Raw genomic sequence first — 13,969 nt, 5'->3', positions numbered from 1 at the left:
AGGATGGCAACAAGGGAGAGGGCCTTCTCAGTGGTGGCCCCCAAATTATGGAATGATCTCTCTAATGAGGTGCGCCTGGCACCAACACTGTTATCTTTTCAGCACCAGGCGAAGACTTTCCTGTTCTCCCAGGCATTTTAACATGTGTTTTTAAATTTGTATATTTGTTTTTAATGTTTTTAATTGTTGTAAACTGCCCAGAGAGCTTCGGCTATGGGGCAGTATACAAATGCAATAAATAAATAAATAAATAGATGCCAGAGTTATTTTTGAGTCTCCTATAGAACCGCAAAGAAACAAGTAGCGTCCCTTGGGATCCAAAAGTGCTTCTGCCACATGGAAAGGACATCTAGAAGCTATAATAAAGGCAACTCCTCTGGATTTTGATGATCCACAAGCTGTGTAATAATGGCCCATCCATCGACCTTTATTAGAGGATACATCTTTTTAATGAGTTTCTTGCAAAAAGGTGATATCAGGATCTGCCTTCCATAATAAAGTTCTGATTCTAGCATGCTTCACAGGAGTACCCAATCCATTCCTCAGAATAGCAAACATAAAAAGAAAGGAGGTTGTCTGATAGAAATTCAGTCGGGTTCGGAAGAAGAGCCAGCAGTTTGATCTGCAGAAGGGCTAGGAGGTGTAGATTTAGAAGTGCCCCACTTTTTTTGGCTAGACCATTCATCTGAAGGTGAAAGTGTATTTCTGTTGTGTGAGGATTCAGATACTAGATTCGGGAGCTCAAGTCCAAGATCATATAATACTTGACCTATCGTTGAAGCTGTATAAAAACAGTCTCCTCAATGGAGAAACAGATTGAAACTGTAACCCCAGAGGTAGGGGGTGTTCGCTTTTTTCAGAATCTCCGTGAATGGCCTGAAATCTTTGCGGCACAACAGCTCGGTCCTGGGCCCAGTGCTCTTCAACATTTTTATTAACGACTTGGATGAGGAGGTACAGAGCATGCTTACCAAATTTGCAGATGACACAAAATTGGGGGGCATAGCTAACACCGTGGAAGACAGAAAGAAAATTCAAAGGGACCTTGATAGGCTGGAGCATTGGGCTGAAAACAACAGAATGAAATTCAACAGGGATAAATGCAAAGTTCTACACTTAGGAAAAAGAAACCAAATGCAGTTATAAGCTGGGGGATACTTGGCTCAGCAGTACGACATGTGAGAAGGATCTTGGAATTGTCATTGATCACAAGCTGAATATTAGCCAACAGTGTGATGTGGCTGCAAAAAAGGCAAATGCTATATTAGGCTGCATTAACAGAAGTATAGTTTCCAAATTGCATGAAGTATTAGTTCCCCTCTATTCAGCACTGGTTATGCGTTCAGTTCTGGTCTCTGCACTTCAAGAAGGATGCAGACAAGCTGGAACAGGTTCAGAGGAGGGCAACAAGGATGATCAGGGGACTGGAAACAAAGCCCTATGAGGAGAGACTGAAGGAACTGGGCATGTTTAGCCTGGAGAAGAGAAGACTGAGGGGAAGTATGATAGCACTCTTCAAGTACATGAAAGGTTGTCACACAGAGGAGGGCGGGGATCTCTTCTCGATCGTCCCAGAGTGCAGGACATGGAATAATGGGCTCAAGTTGCAGGAAGCCAGATTTTGACTGAACATCGAAAAAACTTCCTGTTAGAGCCATATGACAATGGAACCAATTCCCTAGAGAGGTAGTGGGCTCTCCGACACTGGAGGCATTCCTGCAATGAGCAGGGAGTTGGACTTGATGGCCTTATAGGCCCCTTCCAACTCTACTGTTCTATGATTCTGATTCTTGCTTGCAAAATTGCTCGAAGCGAATAACAATGTCCCGAAGGGGACCACCATCCTTTGATTTACAAAGCAGAGCAAGATGAGCCCTTTCAATGTCAGCTTCTGCTACAGGTTCTGTGAGGCGCAGTTGTATAAGTAATTCAACAATAAAAGCAATCTTATCTCCTTTTTCAGTCCCTTATGGGACCCCACTCATGTGCAGATTCTGTCTGCGATTACAGTCCTGCTGATCTTCCAGTTTAATTTGGAGATCTAGAACTTGATCCATTAACTTGTCTGTTCTGATCTTTTGTCTTAAAGCCAGCTCAAAAGCTTCATCAGCGGTTGTAGTGATTTCTGCAACTTGGGTGGTCAAATCCTTAAATGACTGTTCAAGGGGTTTGAGAGCAGCTTGCCAACTCTTCGTAAGGTTAATTTGCATTTGTGCAGCTAAATCTGCCAGAGAGAGTTCATCAGGGGCCTTTGACAGTTTTCCTGCCTTCACTTTATTATTCGCCATTTTGAGCTGTTGGTTTCACCCCCCACTGAGCTGTCAAGAGTTGTAGTGTAACAGAACAGGGATATTAAAAGCTAGGAGAACTGAAATTAGAGTGTGTGCGATCTCCTCTAAGTCCCCCAACCAAAGCTACTCACAGGCAATGAAAAGTATAGACAATAATCCATTTGCAGTACAAAAGAAATGACAAATATCACCGAGATTCAGGGTTAAGCAGCCATCTTGGCAATGGGCTAGCCACCCCCCCATGTATGTACATTTATGAGAATTAGTTTTTGTCCAGTCACAGTATTTGTTCTTGATCCATATCTCATTATGAGGGCTTGGCATGACCCGTATTCCCAGATGGGAATATACATCACCATCTGGATCAGCAGACATATCCATTAAGTCCGGCTGAGTCTGAATGAACATTGTGAAGCTGGGTGTAAATTCAGAGGGGCACTAACTGGATAGGTGTAGCATCTTGATAGGTTGGGGCATTTGCATAAGAACCTGGCAGGCCCAAAGTAAGGGTCCATCAAGGCCACCATTCGGTTTCCAACAGAGTCCAGCCAGGTACTTCTGAGAACTTTGCAGCAGGAGCATTGGAAGCTGCCTTATACCATGTCAGACTATTTCTCCATCTATCACAGTATTGTCTGCTTTGACTGGCAGTGGCTCTCCAGGGGGTTAAGCAGAGGTCTTTCCCATTACCTGCTACCTGATGCTTTTTTTAACTGGAGTTACCTGGGATTCAGCCTGGCGCTTTATGTACACAAAGCATGTGCTCTGCCACTGGGCTATGGTCCTTCTCCAAGAACATGAAGACAATAGCCCTTCACTGTTGTTGACCTCATCATCAGCTGCTATTCAAGGACTCTGCACCCTAAGGCTCCATTGACTTATCATGGCTAATACTCACTGATGAGCCTGTCCTCTCTAAATTTGTCAAGTATCTCTACAGCATGGGTAGAGAATCCCGTAACCCGTCAGATGTTGCTGGACTCCAGCTCCCATCAACCCCAACCAGTATGGCCAATTGGCAAGGATGATGGCAGTCGTAGTCCAGCAACAACTGAATGGCCACAGGTTCACCATCCATGCTCTACTCTATGCCTAACTTTATAAACCTGTATCATTCCCCTCCACTTGCCTTTCCCCCCCTAAGCTAAATAACTCCAAATGCTTTAGCTTTTCTTCATAGAGAATATGATCTTTTTTGCACACTTTCCAACTCCAAAATAGGATATTTGGATGTGGCAATGAGGACTAAACACAGTATTATAGATGTAACCATACCAGGGATATTTATTGTTGAATGCCACCCCAATCTCCGAGCGGTGAGATTTCCAGGGGTCCCTGCGTTCACCCAGGGTTTGGTTTCCTTGGGAAGAAGGTCAGCAGAGACTGTGGTGTCTTTATGAAATATGGTTTATTTATTTACACACATTCCAACCTGCGCTTAGGATGGAGGAGTTCAAGGCATCAGCAGTCAGGGCCGGTTCTAAAGGGCGGCCAGGTTGGGCACTGGCCCAAGGGCCCCAGAGCTACAGGAGCTCCTGAGAGGCCCTCCGCCGCCGTCGCCGCAATCCGCCCCCCCGCACCCCACTTACCTGTCAGACGGCTTTTTAGTATTGCCCTTAATGAAGATGGCGGCCGCAGCTTCCCTAAGGTACTGAAGCCGCTGCTGCCATCTTAGTTGATGGCAGAGATGTGTGCGAGAAGCACGCACGTGTGCCATCAACAAAGATGGCAGCGGAGGCTTCATTCCCCTTAGGGAAGCCACGGCCGCCATCTTCATTAAGCGCAATGCTAAAACAGACCTTCATTAAGGGCAATGCTAATGCCCAGACAGGTAAGGGGGGCTGCGGAGGGCCATGGGGGGTGGGGAGGGTGTGGGGGCCATGGGGGGCTGGGGCAAGCTGATGCCCAAGGGCCCCCACATGCCTGGAGCCGGCCCTGTCAGCAGTCCAATATCCAGCTTTTCCATCAGGGTTACAGGAGGCACCTCAAAGTCATGGTGCAGAGAGACAGTCTCCCTGCCTCCAGTTCCCAGCCTTTCTCAGACACAACTAACTACACAAGCCTCTCCTAGGCGCCAGGAGGGGGGGAGGCTCTCATGAAGAGTTTCAATGACAAAAGGATCTCCCTGGCCCATTCACCAGTTGCTGGGCACCTGACAGACCCATTAACCCACCTGGCCACTCTATTAGATTAACAAAAGAAACTCATCTGACCAGCAGAGCGTTTCTCACCCCCAGGCACAAGTCTCGAAATCAGAGGCTGGAAAGGGACTCATAGGAATTATTCATCTCAACCCTCCAAACTCACAACACTATAATGATGTTGGCTGTTCCATTTTCAGACCCTTTCCTAATAATTCCAAGCACTGAATTTGTCTTCTTAACCACTGTTCCATACAAAATGGACATTTTTCTTGAGCTGTCTAACATGAGCCCAAGATCTTTCCTGATGACCACCAATTTAAAGCTACATCATTGTAAACAGATTGTTTTGTTTCTATGAGTATTTCCCATGAGCAAAATAAGAGTTAAATACTTAAAATCAGAAATTATTTAGCATTTGTGAACCAAAAGAAGGGAGACAAGGTTACATTCAGACAAAATAGTACTGCCAAGTGATGCAAAGGTTAACAGAGAGACATTTTACAAATATAATGGGAACTGACAAATTACTAAATACACAGAGGGGCAATTCCTTTATTGGGACCAACCAAAATATCACAAAACTGTGGCAAGATTTTCAGTTTGGACAAACTACAATATATGGTTCTATAGCTGAGGTGGGAAACCTCTGGCCCCAGGGCCAAACTCAGCCCACCAGTGCTCTCTATCTAGCCTGTAGGACTCTCCATGTAAATGATGAGAGAGGCATCCAGGCATGGGAGGGGCTTCTCCCAATTTACTCAGCCTTGATGGGGGAGTGGGGAAATCCAGTCTCCACATTTTAAACAAGGCATGAAGAGACTGGAAACAATTCCAAGAGCAAGAAATATATTAGTGGGCATGGAAATTTTTACATTTGAAGAAAGACAGCAGCGATTGGGTTTGTTTAGCTTGGAGAAGAGAAGATTGCAGGGAACCAAATCAGTCTTCAAAGAAAATTAAAAAAGCTATCTTAAAGAGGACAATAGTCAGTTGTTTTCCTTCCTGGACATAAAGCAGAATTGTGTGAATAATGCAGGTGCCTGGAACAGTTTGCTCAGGGATGTGGTGGAATCTTCATCTAGATCTAGAGTGGGTTAGGTACTTGTTGGGAATGATTAGCCAATGTGGGTTCAATTCATGGGGAAAGACGGTGCACAACAATTTTTTCCTCGATATATAGAACACTATCCATCGGTATGGATAGAGCCATAATAGTCCTTTGATAAAAGTTTTTTTGTTTATTTGTTTTAACTTACGCAACAGTTTGGATGATGCCCTGTCAGGGTTCCTTCTAACCCTACGTTTCTATCCAGGCCAGCCCTACCATTAGGCAGAGAAATGTGGTTGCCTCAGGTGGCAGATGCTGTGGGGCAGTTATGTTGCAGTGGTGTTGAAGGACAGATTTCTATGTGCCACATGGTCTGTCCTGTGGCCCCCCAAGTGGGCCTGCTGCCCTCAGATGTGGTGGAGGTTGTCATCCCACTCTCATAGCCAGCATTGAAAGGAAATTCAACTGCTACTCTGGTCACCCTTTGTAAATGGAACAGGGAGTGGGGTGCTATCTTGCCCTGTCCCCAGTTTCTGTGATTCTGTCTGCAAAGCAGATACTATTCAACTCTTTTGGCATTGGCTTTGCTGTCTATGGAGATAATTAGGATCAATGTCAAACACCTAATACAAGTTTTCTTTCCACTGTCACTTTAGATTATGGTTATGAAAATTAGCCAGCAAATGTGGCAATTTGTGGTTTGAGATGATTTCATATCCTGCTATCACAAGTAGGGTTGATTTTTTAAAAAAAATAATAATAATAATAATAAAAGAACACAACACTGTCTTTTTCAGCCATGTCTGGTAAAATGTGTGGCCTGCCCATGTTACAGACAGGAATAGGGTGTAGAGGGAACCCTGCCATTACCAAGGCCAAAATTAAGAGACTGTACATGTTGTTTATATAGAAATACTGTGATGAATGGGTGAGGACATAGTAAACCTCTACCCCTCCCTTTCACACACTACCATCAAAGCCTATCCATTACCTTTTCTTTCCCTTAGGGTACTTACTATGGCTTCTATCATTGTTGGAAGAAGGGAAATCTATTGTCTTCCTTCCCATGGAGCTTTTCCTGCTACTGTACCTGACCTCCAAAGTCCATCTTGGGGTAGGGAGAGTGACTCGAAACTGTTCTGTACTGGGGGGGGGGGGAGCATTTTTTGATGGCAGTGACAAATCTGAAGGAGGGCTTGGAGTATGCAGACATCTGGCTGGGGTGGGTGAGGAAAGAGGACCTTCACACAGGCTGGATTAAAACTATCCCAAGTCAGAAAATAATTCCTCCAATGCCACAAGGATGTTGTCCAACATTAATATACATTTAATCATGTTATGTCTTGATTTCCTCCTTACCCCCACTCCCCAACAATGTGCCATTCACTTCACAGATTTGGGTAATTAAACAAGCAATTGCAAAACCATGAACTACATAAACATGAATAGGTTCCAAGGTTTTAAAAGTATAGACCAGAATGCAACAATTTTACTAAAAGTTCAGCATTTTCTGAAATGGATAAGAAGCCCTATTGTTATATGTGCTTTGTGTGATCAGGGAACCATTTTCCAAGGCTGACTTGATGCTGACAATGTGTGAAGAACAGTACCGAATGAGGGAACGGGTACGGTTTGTACTGCCAAGAAAACGATGGGCAATGTATGAGCGGTGGTCTGAAGCAATTGCGATTCTTGGAAAGAGGAAAATACCATTAGTACAAACTTTGGATCACTTAATTTAAACCCACTAGCTAGGCAGGAAGATGGCTTGTAAGTAAGTGACTTTACAGGAAGAAAGTCCTCTAGGAAATGAAAAAATAGGCCACAAAACATTATAATTGGCCTACTATAAACATGTAGGAGACATCAACAGCAGACAGCAGTACTATAAATATGTATCAAGAGGAGCCACTTATCTCCCAAGGGAGCAGTTCTGCATTTATATCATATAAAAGTGCAAAGTCTTGTTCAGATCCAACAGGATGCAGGGACAACTCTCATGACTATAAATTAAGTGTGGATTAAGCAGATCATAGGAATGAAGTGAAGAGGTCATTCATGCACACCGCTGATAATTTGGCCTGTAATTACATGGTCACAAAGAGTGGGTAGAGCCACTGTGTGATAAATGTGAGCTCAACAGTTTACCATGCCTGCACAGAGCCCCTCAGTCCAGACTTATCTTAGCACATCAACCTGGTTGTGTCAATTGGCCTGACCACTGCAACTGTTGTGCTCCTCCTATGGAAACCTCTGTAGATCCACTTAACAAAAAGCCAGCAGTTCAGTTCCCAGATGTTTAACAGGGATTCCAGGAATTCTCATCTTTATGAGCAAAGGCAAAATTGTGGAGACACACTTTAATTTGTTCAACAACAAAAAATCAGCAGCACCCAATATACCTGTCCATAGAATTGTTTCTAAAATATGCAACACTTCATACATGTCAGCTTCATTATAAAAATAAAATAAATTGTGGGGACAAATGTTCTTCATATCATTAGAAATGACTAAGCAGGTTGTTGAGTAACCACATGCAAGGCTGCAGCTTGGTTGTTTAATGCTGTATATTCATGGGAAGCACAACTCTGTACTTTAGATCAGGAGGGTGGGATCCACTGCAAAAAGTAGATGGGGCTTTGCTTCACATCTGCGTTGTCTGTTTGGTTGAGGAAAAAGAACAAAATGTGCATATGTCTAATAAACAAGATTTGGATTCATTCTGTTTATTCCAGGAAGTAGGATAATGTTACAGCTGCTGGCCTGCTGTTCCTTTCATTGGGCAAAGTAGCCCAGAATGTTGCTCAGCTGATTGGAGCAAATGGCTAGAAAGCGTGTTCCAGTGTTTGAATCCATGTTTCCTCCTGCTATTTGCCTTCTTGCCTCTCACTCCTTTCACATACACAAGCAACATGGAGATAGGATATCACCTGCTTGGCTTTGACTTCTGTTGATTTTGTTGCTGTCATTTAGTTACCATGTCATGTGAGTTTAAGGTACGTCACTCTATCTTAATTTATTTTTCTACATTGTCAACACCGGCTGCTTTCACACATGGGGGTGATTGGGTTAGTTTAATGGATTAAAAAGGTAGCGCTTCTGTCCTGATTTCTAAACTCCCTTTCACACTGCAGTACCTGTTGTGTTAAGGAACAGCAGCTTTTTCAGCCGATATATCAGCACTTTGCGCAACTGACTTTCACACAGCTTGTTTTTGTCCCTCACCCATTATACACATGTGCACTGTTCCCCATTGTGTAGGAGGTCTAAGATCTCATCCAGTCACCATGCAAGCCCTCTCCCTTTAGGATCTGACTTCTTAAATTATTTTAGTTGTATTGACACGTGTGTGTGGGGGGGAAATGCTGATGCTATCTGCACTGATGCTGGAATACTGGTACAATTTTCATCAGGCAAAAAAACCCGCATGACTAAAGGGCAGGAATGCACTGCATGCTGGGATGCCTGTCACGCCACAACTAGCAAAAAACTCCTGTGATTTTCCAGGTTCCCAGTCTTGCAAATGGATTATTTCTGATATCATTTATTGTGGAAATTTGCGCTAAACTTGCACTGCATTCCACTAGAATTCCAGAGCTGGCTTGTACATTGTGTGAAAGATTAAATATAATGCGCAAATTACCAGGTAAGAAATCGTCAGAATAAAGGAATAAAGTGCAATGTGAAGGCAGCTACCCTCTCTGAGGAGTATTGCATCAATGATTTATCTGAAGTCCCTTGTACAATAAAACAAACTGGGCTCCATCTTGAGAGTTTTAAGAATATTTCAGAGTGGGAGGAAAGTGAGGGGAGAGAAGTTTCCATTCCAACCACCATTCACTTCACATTCCATTAGTAGGCCTGCCTACCACAAAAACAGCTGCTGAGGCAGCACCTCTCCCTGAGGCCACAAGCAAAGACCAGCAGACAGCTGTCATCCCATGACTCAAACTTGATGATGGCGTGGCTGGGAGAAGGCAAAATAAAGTTTACCACCTATTACTAGAGGCACAGTGTTTGCGTGCGTGTGCTTTTAATAATTATTATTAGGTATTTTTAAATTGTTAGGTATTTCTTGTTGGGTATTTTATTATTTTCTACCAGAAGATGAGGACTTCAATCAGCAGATCTTTTGTAGGCAGCACTAGGCTGCACACATGGATGTTGGACAAAAGGATTTCCCCCATCAAACACGTGGGACTCAATATTTATTTATTTGTTAGATTTATTAGTTGCCCATCTGGCTGCTTGTCCAGCCACTCTGGGCGACGTACAGAATAAAAACATACAAATACATTAAAACATTAAAATCTCAACAATATAAAAAACCTAACCCACATCAAAAGCCTGCCTGAAGAGCCAGGTCTTCAAGGCCCAGCGGAAGCTCATCATAGCGGGGGCGTGACGGAGATCATTTGGGAGGGAATTCCACAGAGTGGGAGCCACAATAGAAAAAGCCCTCTCCCTAGTCCTCACCAGTCTAGCTGTTTTAACTGGTGGGATAGAGAGGAGGCCTTCTGAGGCTGATCTTGTTGCACGGCATCCTTGAATACAGTCCCTGGGGAGGGGGCGCAGCGCTTGGTCAAAGAGGGATCCCCTTAAGATGCAGAAGCTTGTGGCCCTCCAGTTGTTGTCAAACTCCCAACTCCCATCAGCCCCAGCCAGCATGGTCAGTCATCAGCAATGATGGGAATTGTAGTCCAGCAATATCTGGAGGGCCACAGGTTCCCCATTCCTGCTTTAGGACATAACAGAGCCCTGTTTTCCATTTCCCCCTTCCCTCACCCTGTCCTCAAGAGTACCAAGCCATTCTGAGGAATGGGAGGTCTATATGTGCCTCTCATATCCCCATTCCTCCTGCCTCATCTCAGTCTAGGAACACAAACCCTAAGTTCACCTTTCTTGACCTTTTTTTTTTGCCTGAGGGCCACTTTCTTTGGGGGCTACCTGCCAGTGATGGGGGGGCATAAACAAAAGTGGGTGGAGGAGCACAGGGTGTGACTTTTACTTTTATACAATAGGCTGCATTCCAGCAAAATGAAAGGCAGAGGTTTCTCCGCAGATATATTCACACACGGACGCTTCTATCCTCCATCTAGGGATGCAAGAGGCACTATCACAGTTCACAGCCACATTCTATCCAGAGAAAAGCACTCAAATGAAGCCACAGAGCAGATTGAGTGAGAAGGATGATCCAGATGTGTGGCAGGGCCTTGAGAGAACGTTGAGGTTGCAGTTAGAGAGGCCTGAAGGCCTCTGCCCTTTGGAAATCCCTCCATGTGTGGGCATAGAGCCCACAATGGACTGGATTCACCTCCATAGCCCACCCTTAATTTTGGAGGAAAGCATGGGATCCACAATGTCTTCTGCTTTGTATAATTGTACCTTGTATTAATGTCTGCAATTAGAACAGAGGTGTGCTGGAACACAGACGCAATGGAAGAACTCATTCAGAAAATACAAAAATTTACTAATTTTCATTTTTTCTGAGTGAGTTCTTCCCATGCTTTGAACTTCTTTCTCACTTTATTGAAAGTGAGGGTTTTTTTAAAAATGCATATATTGTCCTGAAACGAATGATCTGAAAAAGTGTCTAAAAATTAAAAAATAATAGAGGGATTGCAGATCACAATGTCATATTATTAGGTCCAGTACTGGACTTTTTATTGATCCAAAATCAGGTCTCCTGTGAACTGAGAAAAGTAAGGGCTTATCCAAACGGAGCGGGATAATCCACGGTTTCCATATTCGGTTTGTCATCTGATAGTCCTCACTTTGCCTTTTAGTTCGCTCTTTCTCAATTAAAAAAAATGCTTTTTTGCACCCGCACACGCAGCGGTAAGATCCCTACATTCTTTTCACTTTTTCCAAGCTCCGCCTCTAAAACCTCCCCCTATCAACCAGTTGGTCAGCAAAAAAATGACGTATACTCCTCTCCCCCTTTGCAACGAAGCACAATATGGCTGTAAAGGAGTTCTCGATGCGGAAGGAAAGGGAGGAGGAGGAGGGTGGTCGGTTTCAGCCTGCCTCCAGAAAGCTTTGTCAATTTCATTCTACTCACTGGGGTTTTTGCTTCAAATCATTTCGCTGTGGGAAGGAAAGAGAGAAGGGGGGGTGACACATTTCTTGCTTCTTTGGAGAAATAAGTGCAATTGCCAGCGTGTGTATCTCCTTAAATATCCATAAAGGCAGAAAAGCATACATTCGTTTAAGCGTAATATCGCAAATACAAACAAGAAAGGGGCTGCTGGTAGGTTTCATGCCTGCCTCTGGAAAGCTTTGTCAATTTCATTCACACACCCCTCCTTCTCCCTTTCCTTCCCTCAGCTAAATGATTTGAAACAAAAACCCAGCCACTAGAATGAAATTGACAAAGCTTTCTGGAGGCAGGCGTGAAACCCACCAGCAGCCCCTTTCTCGCTTGCTGTGCATTGCAGATCTCACCCAGAGCGGCCGCCCAGTTTGCAGGCTGGCAAAAAATGAAATGCATCTGCGCAGTAGTTGCAGACCCCCCAACACCCCACCATTGCGATGATTGGTTCAATTTTCCCAGGCTTATTTTCGCCCATGCGCAAAAGTGCAGATACGTGATTGGCTGGAATGAGGAGAAAGGGCAAGGGGAAATGCCCAAGAACCACCCATCAGCTGTAAAGTCCGCAGTATTGCATCCTACCTCCTGAAGGCACAGCGGATGATTCCCGATTAAACAGCAAATCGCATTTTTGCCGGTATTGCAAGGAGCGGATTTAACCCGCGAAAATGCATAACAGCGCAAGATGTCATTTGGACTACCGAAAAATAATGAACACACATAGCGGGCGTGTCACACATTTTGCAGTCGTCTGGATGAGCCCTAAGTCTCCCGTGAAGTATGATGGGCAGGGAGTAGGGTGGGAGGAGGAACAAGGAAGCTTCTTCCTCTAACTGGCAGCAGTGTCAACAGCACTGTCTCACACACTTACTACAGTAAAAAAGCAAAGGTAGCCAGTGGTGCCTGGTGCCCAATGAGAATCTTAGGTCAGAAGGCAGGGAGACCAACAGTCGGTGGAGCTAGAGTCAATAACAGGCAGAGCTACCCCCTGACTGGTTGTAACTCAGAAGGCAAGCAGGTGGGGGCTGGCTGACAGCAGACTGGGGTTGGTGGGACAATGCTTGGTGCACCCTAATGGACTAGCCTTCACTCAAAGTACCTGCATTGGTCCATAAGAAAAAAATCAAAAATGTGTTAAGTGGTCAACACCTTTATTAGGACCAACCAAAATGTCACAAAATAGTGAGTCTTTGAGGCAAGAACTTCCCCTCATTTGTCCTGCAGCAACAACATCACAGCTAATAGGAACCTTGCAGGAGTACTGTGATAAAAAGGGGGCCAGGAGACTGTGTCCCAATCACATCTTTGTGCGATAAATGGAGCCAAACCGAACTTTTAGTATAGTTGCCACAACTGCCAATTGTGCCTACTATTTAATCTCAAACACTTTCTAAATAAAAATAATAATCTGTCCATTTTCATTGCGTCATGTAACAATGACTCTATTTTTATCAGATCAACTATTAAGTTGTACATCCCTATTTCTAAGAACCAGCATAAAAAACGTTTGATGTGTTGATTATTTAAAACCCTACCTTACAGGGTTTGCGTGGAGGACAAAATCAGGAAGAAGAGAACAATGTTCATACGCCAACTTGAGCTCCTTGGAGGAAAAGTGGGATATAAATGTAATAAATAAAATAAAATAAAAAACTTCCTGTAGATCAAAGTATGTCCCGTTAGAGGTTCCTACATCTTGGTTATTCCAAACTGAGCTTTTCTATCCCATGATAACTGATCGACAGCCGGAAGCTACAATCAAATTATCAGTGGAAAGCTGGCCCATTAGGGCAAATGGGACACTGTTCCATGAACCTCAGTCTGCCCTCACCTGCCTTCCTTATTACTTTCAGCTAGCCCAGGCACTGGCACTGCCTCTTTTACTCAGCTTTATCATCCTTAGTCTCAATGCTTCCCTTGTAGAAGGGAGGAGGATGGGGACAAAACTAGAATTAGTTGTCTCTGCCTGTCAGTGGCTCTGGCTCCACCTACTGTTGGCCTCCCTGCCTTGTGCCTTAACCATCCCAAAGGGCACCAGTTACCACTGCAAACTGCATGGAGCAGTATGCTATTTGAGTATCAGAAAACTAAATGTTACCAAAAAATTAAGATATTTAACAGGTCAAAATGAGTTTAAAAGCAAAATTGAATGGAGCAGCTTGCTGTTTCAGCATCAAAAGCAGTCTTAGGGTTACAGAAGAAATTAAGATATTTTACAATTATAAAACTAGATGTTTGCTTTGGCCAGTGAGGAACTACTTGGATGCTCATGTAAGGGAAACGTAAAATGAGTCAGACTCAAAAATTATCAAGGATCAGTTTTTTGTGAGCAATACTACAGCATGCTCAATTGGTGCAGGGTTGCTGATCTCACAGATGAAAACACTATATAAGA

The sequence above is a fragment of the Rhineura floridana genome, chromosome 2 (genome assembly GCF_030035675.1).
Source record: "Rhineura floridana isolate rRhiFlo1 chromosome 2, rRhiFlo1.hap2, whole genome shotgun sequence".
Lineage (NCBI taxonomy): Eukaryota > Metazoa > Chordata > Lepidosauria > Squamata > Rhineuridae > Rhineura > Rhineura floridana.
This window is presented reverse-complemented; position numbering follows the sequence as displayed.